Raw genomic sequence first — 12,530 nt, forward strand, 5'->3', positions numbered from 1 at the left:
AAATTCAAGTCTCGTGTGTCTCTTTCCGGTATTGCTACACAACTTAATGTGCCAAAATCTATTGTTCAAAGCATAATTGCCAAGTTTAAGCTTACAGGATCAACTACTAACCTCCCTCGTTCCGGACGCACCACCAAAATTCCAGAGAAAAGGAAGAGGAAGGTTCTCAGAGAAGTTAGTAGGAACCCTCTTTTAACATGTAATGACATACAGAAACTGGTAAGGGAAACTGAGGTTGAAGTAAGCACCTCTACAGTTACGAACATGTTACACTCTTCTGGATTCAAAGCATGCCGTCCTCGTAGAACTCCATATTTAAAGCCTGTTCATTTGGAAGCACGATTGAGGTGTGCAGAAAAGCATGTAGATAAACCCTTTACCTATTGGAAGAGTATTCTTTGGTCAGACGAGACTAAAACCGAGCTTTTTGGCCACAATGATGCTCGCAATATTATCCGTAAGAAGGGGGTACGAAATCATCCAAAGAACACCGTCTCTACAGTTAAACACGAAGGTGGTTCGATCATGCTATGGAGTTCCTTCAGCTCTTCTGGTGTAGGCAGCCTTCACCGCGTTAACGGAGAATCGTGAAAAAAGAAGAGTTCGTTGATATATTAGATACTTATATCAAGAAAGATGCTCGAAATTTGCGGCTTGGGCGTCGTTGGATCTTCCAGCACGACAATTACCCTAAGCACACATCAAAATATGTGCAATCCTGGTTGCAGAGGAACCATATAAGCGTTCTGGAGTGGCCATCGCAGTCACCCGATCTCAACCCAATTGAAAACGTTTGGCATGAGTTGAAAACCAGGGTTCATCAGCGTTATCCGAAAAACTTGCAAGAGTTGGAGGCCTTCTGTAAAGAAGAATGGAAGAAAATACCAGTCGAGTACTGTCAAACGATCATGGAGGGCTATGAGGAGAGATTGCGCCAAATAATTCATCTGTAAGGCTACACAATTGACCATTAAAGTAGACGCATGAACACTTTCTGCCCATCCTATGTTTGGTTATTTGTTTATAAACAGTTTATTTGTCGTTAAATTTACATAAAAATATATGTAGATGTGTGTTAGAATAATATTTATAATATACTATACTTTCATTATCGTAATATTTTTTTAAGTTATGAGGAAAAACCCATTCACCACGCAGGGGTACGAACACTTTCTGTCGTAACTGTAAACTTTCTTAAATTGATGTTTAGTTTTTGTCCAATACGTGTTTGATTACCTACTTTGAATTAAAGTTTTACTTTAGTGAATGGCTTATAAAGCTTTCCATCCCACAGACTGATTGGAGTGATTAACATCTTTGTGGTCTCATGTGATGATATATTAATTATCGGCACTGACCAGATGTTTGAGTACAGTGATATACTTGTAATTTCAACGACTAGTAAAATAGTGCCACATTCTAGCTTTAAAAGTGTGATTAAATATTTTTTTAAATAGAATATTTTGTCTCGTTATGTGTTGTAAAGAAGTGAATGTCTTGTTCCTTTAGGCATCAATAAAATATATGATTAGTAAGCTCTATTCCAGCATCTGTTGGAAGTTTACAATTTTTGTACCTTAATTTAAAATCTACTTTAAAGCTTTAATAAGTGTTGCACCTCTCTTAACCCTGGGTAGAAAAACCCATGCATGTTTAAAAAATTACTCAGTACACGTGTGTATACTTAAATTGACTTAGGTTAGAGATCCACCACATCGATCCCTGAAACGAGTACTCAGATTCTTGAGAACCTATACCTCACACGTTTGTGTTGAACGTATGTATCCTGACGAATAAATTAGTCTTTAGCCTGTATTATAGAAACGGATTTACCTAACGCTTTCACAGATCCAAATAAAGACTGTATATCACAAAACCTAGCAGGATGTATACGGTTATAACATATAAACTGCAAATTTTTATTGGACATTATTTTTTATGCAATTATTCTTTTAATATGTTTACATGTTGCTTTAGTAACGAGCAGAGCATTTCTTAACATTGTTAAGCTCTTAAGATTAAAAGTACATCATGTAGGAACTGTTTATTTAAACATCCATTTATATATAACATCTACACTATGGTGATGATAATTGTTAATATGAAATAGAGTCGAATTTGGAAGTTTATTAACACCGGGGTATTCAAACAATTTCACTTTATAATAAGGAATTTTCAGTTGACTTCTCACTATCTTGGCTCTCTCTCTCTCTCTCCCCTTTGTATGAACTACGACAAAGTTCTCTCTCACCAGTCTAACCACAGGTAGGGAGAGTAGACGTTACCAGTTTCCTATGGAATGTGATGAATGTCACCCATTTGCACTAACGATGGTCTGTACCTGTAAGATATTCACTCGCAAACAAGTTGTTCGAACAAACACACACATATATATATATATATATATTCAGTGACTAAATATTTGAACGCTATTTCTATAAGTATTATATATAATACACACGGTCAGTTCTTCAGATAAAGTACTTCTTGCTCTATTTTTGTGGCATTGATGATAATAAATGAATATATATTAAACGAAAGATCATTTTTTAATTTACTTTGGTACCTACGCTATAGCTTTATATTCAGGAAATAAATCTCGCACTCAGGTGGAGTTATTAAGACGTATGTGGTTTCAGATCGACGACTAAGTAACCATATGAGAGTCTCATTACATCTGGATAAACATCTTAAATATTTCACACGTGCTGGATGTATTCGTCTAGCTAAAACATTCAATTTAGATTTTTTCTGGCATTCTTGAATAATATAATATATTAAAATCCATCAAGACGTACTGTTAAACATGGACTTACAACAAAAACTACTGCAAGGGTCTTATTCGCCTGTGTGTAGACAATATTGTATATGTTACACTAACCATCATTTTCAACGTGTGTCGAAATGAACACTGTTATCTAAATTTCGAACCCACAAAGATGTTAATGATATGTTCGTTCATGAATTCGTTGCAAAAAGTTTTAGGTAAGTAAATCTTTAATAAATGTGTCTTTTTTATGTAGTTCAGGTTGCAAAAACTTTATTATGAAACTAACAATGTTAAAAAAAATTGTGTTGAGAACCTTTTACTCTTATACTAAACCAACAATAGTTTTACATGTAATTACATCTAGACAAACACTATCCATAGTAACACCGTCCGCCTCTGCATGTAAAATAAAATTATAAACGTAGTTGATTCTTTTAGCTATATCAGTACGTTAGATGTGATAGTAACACCATTCAGTTCTAGAAACAGCAAAAAGTATGTCATGCACATGTTAAATACAGAAGAAAAACTACTGAATTAGTGAAGTATTTTATAGATAAAGCTACGAATACGTGTAGAAGTATGTAAAGTCAATTTACTCTTAATAATACCTGCCTCGTTCAAATGATGAATGATATGTGGAGTTAAAACTGACATGTATAACAGTGTTATAATATTTGTTTCATTAAAACAGAGATTTTACTTGTAACTATAAAAACATAATTAAATCTATACTTTGATGACACGTTGAGACACTCTTTTGAAGAGATTGTCATGGCAACCTATATGTTTTCTTGACACCTTCCATGTAACGACCGCGTCTACCTATCATGGCGGCCTCTGGTTTAACTTCGTGGCACTACGTCATCATCGTCTCCACTCCCTTCCGGACTGCTCGAGTTTGACGAAATTGTCTCGCCCTCTAGCGCCGTGATGCGAAACAAATTGTATAACTAATATTATTAATACTTTTTTCTCCAGTATGGGTTTGTTACAACAACAAATTATAATAACTGCTTTATAGTTTATCTCTTTGACGTAACTCACACAAGCATATTGAGATAAGATTTTGATACAATGCTCGTTTACGTCACTAAGTAATACTAAATGCAAGGTCTGTATACTTAAGTTTTTAATACAAAATATATTTACTTCTGGAATGAAACACCGAAGATACTAAGAACACAGCAAAAAAAAATCTCAAAATTTCTCTACCTTTTAGTTATTCGAAATATTATAAATACTCACATGGAAGCAAGTTGTTAAATAGCTTTTTAGATGCTTAAGTTTTTTTTAATGAAAGTTATTTGGAATTCATTACGTTCACTGTTAACAGAACGGAGTAATCATGAAGGATGTGCATGTCCTGGCGGTTATCATGCTCGAATTGTGAATCCAAACTTCATGAATCAATGCCCGTTAATACTAAAACGTGCTTTGTTTTACTAATACTAACGCACAGATGGTTCCAGTGTGCTGATTTTAATGTGTATTCTCAACTTTTACATGTCCTGTTTACAAGGATATCGTAATTAGATAAACAACACTAATTGGAATAAAGATATACTATTTATAGACAGATAAATATAATGATAGTGATATTATAACACTGAAATATACCTGAATAAAGTGACAACTATCTTTCTAATTGTCATATTGGTATGACAAAAGTATGTTTCTTTCTTTCTTGGGCCCGGCATGGCCAGGTGGTTAAGGCACTCGACTCTTTATCCGAGGGTCGTGGGTTCGAATCCCCGTCACACCAAACATCATCGCCCTTTCAGCACTGGGAGTGTTATAATGTGACAGTTAATCCCACTATTAATTGGTAAAAGAGTAGCCCAAGAATTGGCGGTGGGTGGTGAAGACTAGCTGCTTTCCCTCTATTCTTACACTGCTAAATTAAGAACTGGTAGCGCAGATAGCCCTTGAGTAACTTTGCACGAAATTCAAAACAAATAAACAAATTCTTATTGTGCTAATATTTTTTTGCATCGTAGTATTTTGAGAGTTTTTTTTAATGCACGCGCATGTTACGTTACCCACTGCTACATTGATTAATGTCATTGCAGATACAGATATAAGAAAAAAAAACTAGAAATAGATATTTTATAACCAGGGGCGGAATGGTACTAAAGCACCAGCCTGGAAAATATTACATGCTATGTACTAGCTAAACAACTAAAATTTAAAATCAATTTATAAGAATGTATCAAATACACCTGCACACCGAGTAACTAATTCCCTAACGGGCAATCTGATCTTTTTTTTATAACTTTCTATTTGAATCCATTTAAAGGCCTTAGTAATAGCACTAAGAGACTTATATATAGTAGTATATATATAGTTTTTCTATTTTGTTTAAAAAATATTTTTATAACGTTAATGTTAATCTACCTTATCATTCACACTTTTAAAGGAACTGATCGTATAATTTAGTTTAGAATACGTTACTGTAAAAAACACATTTCTACATGTTTAATTAATGATAAAGCGACTTTGTGTTTTTATCTAGAAAATTCCTTAAAGCATCCTGTTTTTTACACTTTTAATCAATTATGTCACGACTTTTTCATTTAGAAAATCCTTTAAAGCATCTTGTTCCCAATATTTGTAATCACTGATAACACAACCTTTTGATTTCATAATTTAGAAGATCCTTTAAATAAAGCATATTGTTTTCTATGTTTTTGAGTAATGATAGCACAAATTTGTGATTTCATCATTTAAAAGATCTTTTAAATAAAGCATATTGTTTTTACATTTTAATTAATGACAGTACGACTTTGTGTTTATATCATTTAGAAAACCTTTTCAAGCACCTTGTTTATTATATTATCATTATTTTGCTGGAAACATTTGACGATGTGCTAATTATTTCATATTCTATTCACAGTTTGGACAATTTTATCATATTATTTTAAACTAGTATAAATTATATCAGTAGACGTATGCACAGCAACTAACTCAGGACACCTAGTGTAAATTTCAGAAATATTAAATATTTGATTTTGCAAAATGAACCGGATACTAACTAGACTTTACACCTCCTACTCCAATTTGTTTTTAGAACTGGTAATTCTCATCATTATTCCGTATTCCTATTAGTGTTAGATTTAATATTTAAAAAAAAAGTTTATTATTTTCCTCAAAACCCAATTCTGATTTGAATCGAATTCTTGCTCAATTTAATTTAAATTCAAATGAATTTCAAATTAACTGTAAGAAATTTGAATGACTGTGTCGAATGTAATGGATGTTTACCAGATGGGAAGAAATTGTTATTTAAGTTCTTAAAAAAGTAATAGCATTGTTTTCTCCACTTTCTTATTTATTTAGTTGTCAATTTTATATAAAACATTCCTTGTTATTTTCTTTAGTTACCTATTTATGCTATTTCAGATTTATATCAGAGTATACAGATAGGATCTATCAGGTTGTTACACATGAAATGTCGAATTTTCATGCACAAATTTAAAATTTGATTTTTAGTGGCCGAAAGAGAAGGATTATCGTAAATTTTTCAGAATAATAGAGTATATTCTCTGATTAATTTCAAGCTCATTTTAGTTTTATTATTTCAAAAACTAAATTGCGTTTATACTGAATTTTTTGTGATCAAGGATGAAATTAATATTCGTGTAGTTTTGTTATACTGGTTCAAGCTTGGTCACATATAATGTGGCGGCAACAGCTCGTAATACTAATCATGCATTTGGTGATGGCACAGCTAATGACCACACAACACAACGTTGGTTTTAGAGATTTCGCTTTGGTGACACAAACCTTGAAAATGAGCCTCCCTCAAGTAGCCATTAATGAGGAAGAATTGAAGGTTTAGTTAAATTAGATTCCCACCAAACCGTGAAAGAACTTTCAAAGAAACTTAATGTTCCTTATTCAACAGTTTCCCGACATCTTGAAGCAACTGGTGATATTTTTGATAAACAGGTATCTAACGAATTGATTAAAACCCATCAATTAAGATGAGTTGAAATTTTTCTCACTCCTTACTTGAAACAAAATCGACCCGTTTTTCTATAGAATTGTCACCTGTAATGAAAAATAGATTCTTTACGACGATTGACGACAATCCTGACAGTGGTTTGAATCACCAAAACATATCCCAAAACCAGCTCTTCACCTAAAGAAGCTCATGATCAGTGTTTGGTGGTCGTCAGTAGGTGTGATCCATAATTTACTCTTAAACTCAGAAGAAAAAATTACAGCAGAAAAATATTGTTGTGAACTTTACAATGTGCATCAAAAGTTGTCACCAAAACATCCAGCAACAATCAATCGCAGTGGACTCATACAGCTTCACGACAAGTAACTAAATAAATGCTGTAAATAACATTGATGTGAAAAAATTAACTTCCTCGTCACTGAACGAACTGAAAACTGCTACTAAATTATTCATTAATTTTTATATTTATAATGTATTCATGTTTCTAGATATTTCAGAAAGTCTTCAGATCATTGACATTCACAAATATTAAAGATGTTTTAAAAGAATTTTTATAAACTTAATTTATCTTTACGTCATGTGCCCTCTAACAAATATTTGAATTAAATTGATAAAAATAGTATTTACAATAACGGCAAAAATTACTAAAGATATCTTTACATCATTTTGGGTTTGTCACTATTTAATCTTGCTATTTGCATAAAATTAACATAATAATGGTCCTTCACCGAAAATAAAATAATTAAAACCATTAAAAACAAGCAACAAGCAACGTATCAAAATCAGGATAACATAAAATCAAAAACCTAACAGTTAAGCCTAAATTGAGTAAAAAGCAGTAAAAACAAATAAAAAATAAAAAAGTGAAAATATAATAACTACGAAACATACAAACACCCAATTGAAAAACATTATTGATAAGAAAGCTATTAAACGTTACTGAACACCAAACATAAAGTTTTGTATTTTTCATAAAACATTCTTTAGACTTATATAAACAATATCGGCTTCATTACAATTTTCTTCTTCTTGAAAGTGGCTCGTTGTATTAATGTAGACAGATAATTCTAGTCCCAACATCTTAACGTTTATTCTACGGTTTATTCATATCTATTCCGACAACTCTATAGAGCGATTCTGAAGGCAAGTTTAAACCGTAGCAATGACAAAACACGAGCCATGTGCTTTGTTGTTTCTTTGTTTTGAATTTCGCACAAAGCTACACGAGGCCTATCTGCACTAGCCTTCCCTAATTTAGCGGTATAAGACTAGAGGGAAGGCAGCTAGTCATCACCATCCACCGCCAACTCTTGAGCTACTCTTTTACCAACAAATAGTAGGATTGATCATAACATTAGAACGCCCCACGGCTGAAAGGGCGAGCATGTTTAGTGCGACGGGGATCTGAAGCCGCGATCTTCAGTTCACGAGTCAAGCGCCTTAACCACCTGGTCATGCCGGGCCTGGAAGTAAAAATGAACAGTGGAAAGTTAAAAATAAAATTTCAACAACAAAAAGTGAAAAATAGATAAATTCAACGAAGATAACTAGCTGCAACCCACAATAAGGAATTTAAAAAATTAACAATATCGAAAGTTGTAATTGTTTAAATGTTGAATTCTTGTCTAAAGCTACTTCTCATGGACTATCTGCACAAGCTGTCTCTAACTTTAAAGTGATAGAATGAGGAAAGGCAGTTAGTCAACATCATCCGCTGTCAACTTATGAGTAACTTTAGCTAGAAAAATAGTGGCATTTGTATATCACTCTTGTAACCACGGTTAACCACTGATCCGCTATTAGCATTATTATCAAAAGAGAACAATAAATACGTAAAAGGGAAGAGAGAAAGAAACAAGACCATAAAGACTCAAAAATCTTATTACGAAATATTGTTTTCGTTTGTTTGTTTGTTTATAATTAAGCACAAAGCTACACAATGAGATATCTGTGCTCTGCCTACCACAGGTATCGAAAGCAAGTTTTTTAGGGTGTGAGTCCGAAAAAATATCGTTATGCTACTGGGAGAGGGGAGAAATATTAGATAACAGTCAACACAGCAGAGCAGAACCTTTATCCAAATAAAACCAACATACCAACATAAATTGATAATAAAAAAGAAAAATCTAGAGAATAAAGAAGAAAATACAAAACACTAAAACAGTGTACTACATGGTGTACTATCTCTGAAAAATGATATCCTCATAAAGACAGTGTACTACATGGTGTACTATCCCTAAAGAAAGATATCCTCATGAAGACAGTATACTACATGGTGTACTATCCCTGAAGAAAGATATCCTCATGAAGACAGTATACTATGGTGTACTATCCCTGAAGAAAGATATCCTCATGAAGACAGTGTACTACATGATGTACTATCCCTGAAGAAAGATATCCTCATGAAGACAGTATACTACATGGTGTACTATCCCTGAAGAAAGATATCCTCATGAAGACAGTGTACTACATGGTGTATTATCCCTATCCCTGAAGAAAGATATCCTCATGAAGACAGTGTACTACATGGTGTACTATCCCTGAAGAAAGATATCTTCATGAAGACAGTATGCTACATGGTGTACTATTCCTGAAGAAAGATATCCTCATGAAGACAGTATACTACATGGTGTACTATCCCTGAAGAAAGATATCCTCATGAAGACAGTATACTACATGATGTACTATCCCTGAAGAAAGATATCCTCATGAAGACAGTATACTACATGATGTGAAGAAAGATATCCTCATGAAGACAGTATACTACATGAAGAAAAAGATATCTTCATGAAGACAGTATGCTACATGGTGTACTATTCCTGAAGAAAGATATCCTCATGAAGACAGTATACTACATGGTGTACTATTCCTGAAGAAAGATATCCTCATGAAGACAGTATACTACATGGTGTACTATCCCTGAAGAAAGATATCCTCATGAAGACAGTATACTACATGGTGTACTATCCCTGAAGAAAGATATCCTCATGAAGACAGTATACTACATGGTTTACTATCCCTGAAGAAAGATATCCTCATGAAGACAGTATAGTACATGGTGTACTGTCCCTGAAGAAAGATATTCTTATGAAGTTCTGATGGAACTATAGACTCTGCTCCTTTGCATTCAATGAAAGGTTGATGGAAATGGGTCTCTGATAATCATTTCACCATCTGGGTTATTTTTCAGTAATTTCTCTGCTTTACTGCTGTCTTTGATTTTTTAACGAAACTTCTTCACTTTTCAACTATCTAACAAAAAGTTTAAAGTTGATAGATACACCATATTCTAAAACTTTGGTCAGTTGCTTAACCAGAGTTATTCAGAATATAGAATACAACAACTGTAGTAGTATAGAAAGTTTGGTGCATTATATTAAAACTTCTGTATTATACAAACGCTCTAAGAAAGGGTATTCAACCACTATTTCAAATATCAAATATTCATACACCGTACTGATTAAGATGTGTTGGTACGGAAGATTTAGAATGTCCCAGATAGAAATATTCTATGCGTTTAATGAAATTGGAAAGCAAATGAAAACAGAACAACTTGAGTTACTAGAACTCTTTACAGAGACACTTACAACAAGTCGTACCACAGCCATGATACACAAAAAAATGGCTTATTTTAACGTGTGAGAATACACATATATAAAAACTCGTCCACGAGCCCAACACAACAATGCGAAAAATAATGAGAAAGGACTTTTGCTCTGTCTTGAAACAAGGCCAATAGAGTCTATATTCTTCAGAAGAATGCATCCAATCATATCTCTCATTCAATCTGAACTTACTTGTTTGAGTTGGAAAATGAAACAGGTATTCATGCTACTCCACAGAAAGACATATCATTCATGTGGTTGTACATAATAACTGTGAGTTTCTCACAGGAAGACATGCATATAATACAGAAAGACTTAGAGACATGAACTACAAATGGCATACTAAAATTCCAATATCATTTTAATATAACTTAGTAACATTTGTGAGCGATAGAACAGATATGACTTCTTCTAACTTGTCCAAGAAAGGCGAGGGGTGGATTTCAATGTCATACATACAGTTCATTGATTTTTCACAAAAGATATCGATAAAATAAAAGGAGGTTTGACAGGCAATGTTCATTTGCAGTAATAGATCTGAATTATCTGACTTTGAGTTACAAAAAAATTGACACACTACAAAACACTTTAAAAACAATATTTATTTATCTTACAAAACAATCAGAAGTGAGTATATTTATTTATTTGTTTTTCAATTTTGCGCAAAGCTGCACAAGGACTATCTGCGCTAGCCATCCCTAATTTAGCAGTGTAAGACTAGAAAGAAGGCAGCTAGTCATCACCACCCACCACCAACTCTTGGGCTATTCTTTTACCAACGAATAGTGGGATTGATCGTAACATTATAACACCCTCACGGCTGAAAGGGCAAGCATGTTTGGTATGACGGGGATTCGAACCCGCAATCATCGAATTACGAGTCGAGTGCCTTAACCACTTGGCCATGTACTGAATATGATACTTTAACCTGAGCTTTTCAGATATTTCTGTGAATAAGAAGAAAATATTGTTAAAGTTAATAGAAATCTGTGAATTTGTTTAATAAACTATACATTATAAACATTAAATAATAATACTATTTTTCCCAAGGCGCGTTAAACCATGGGAGAAAGATCCAGAACAGTTGATAAATGGAGCGAGAGAAAATGAGCTGCATTTTTTCACTAATATTTCACTTTTGAAACTATACACCCTTTTACATAAAATTTCGAAAACGCTTTAAGTGAACTTTACCACTTCACTTTATAAATGAAGAAAATAGAAAATGTCTCATATGCCTACATATTATACATAATTTCTTTCCCTCCATGCATGGCGACATGAAGTGTCAAGACGTGGTGATGTGCAAGAATCGTTTTTTTTTATAACATATTCAACTTCTATAATTAGAAGCCAAAATGATAGCTCACTTTTATGCAGCATGCAATTTGTCAATATAAGAAAATGTAAAAATCCAAAATCTTTGTATAAATTCCAAGGCATTCAACATTTGCAGATACACTGCTAGTAGACAATAAATGACAATCAAAATCTAGTTAAATATAGGACAGTTTTCAGACTCCAATAATTGGCATTTAAGAAATAATTTAAACAATCTCAACACAACAACACAAATTTCTCCGTTGTTTCAGCTTAACAGCTACTGTATGTACTTGTGTTACACATACTGTAAAATGCCATACTTCTAATATATGCAGTACTGAGAGCACATGTATAATGTATATTTATTACGAATATGTTTTGTTTGTTTTAGAATTTCGCGCCAAGCTACACGAGGGCAGTCTGCCTTAGCCGTCCCAAATTTACCGGTGTAAGACTAGAGGGAAAACAGCTAGTCATCATCACCCACCGCCAACTCTTGGGCTACTCTTTTACCAACGAATAGTGGGATTGACCGTCACAATATAACGCCCCACAGCTGAAAGGGCGAGCATGTTTGGTGTGACGGGGACTCGATCCCACGACCCTCAGATTGCGAGTCGAGCGCCCTGACCACCTAGCCATGCTGGACGTATCATTTCTGTTAGATCGAGTGACTCTTCTCAGTAAGATAGATTCCATTATAAATATTTAATAAATATTAAAGTTGTTTTAGAAAAACTAATGCAAAACATGTGGCGTACCAAACACTCATTTGCACACAGTTTTTGAATAAGGTTAAAGGCAATTTGCACGACTTACTTTGTAACAAAACGTAATATCATTAGTATTTGCTTATGAGAGAGAT

The sequence above is a fragment of the Tachypleus tridentatus genome, chromosome 1, assembly GCF_004210375.1.
Source record: "Tachypleus tridentatus isolate NWPU-2018 chromosome 1, ASM421037v1, whole genome shotgun sequence".
In the NCBI taxonomy this organism is placed as follows: Eukaryota; Metazoa; Arthropoda; class Merostomata; order Xiphosura; family Limulidae; genus Tachypleus; species Tachypleus tridentatus.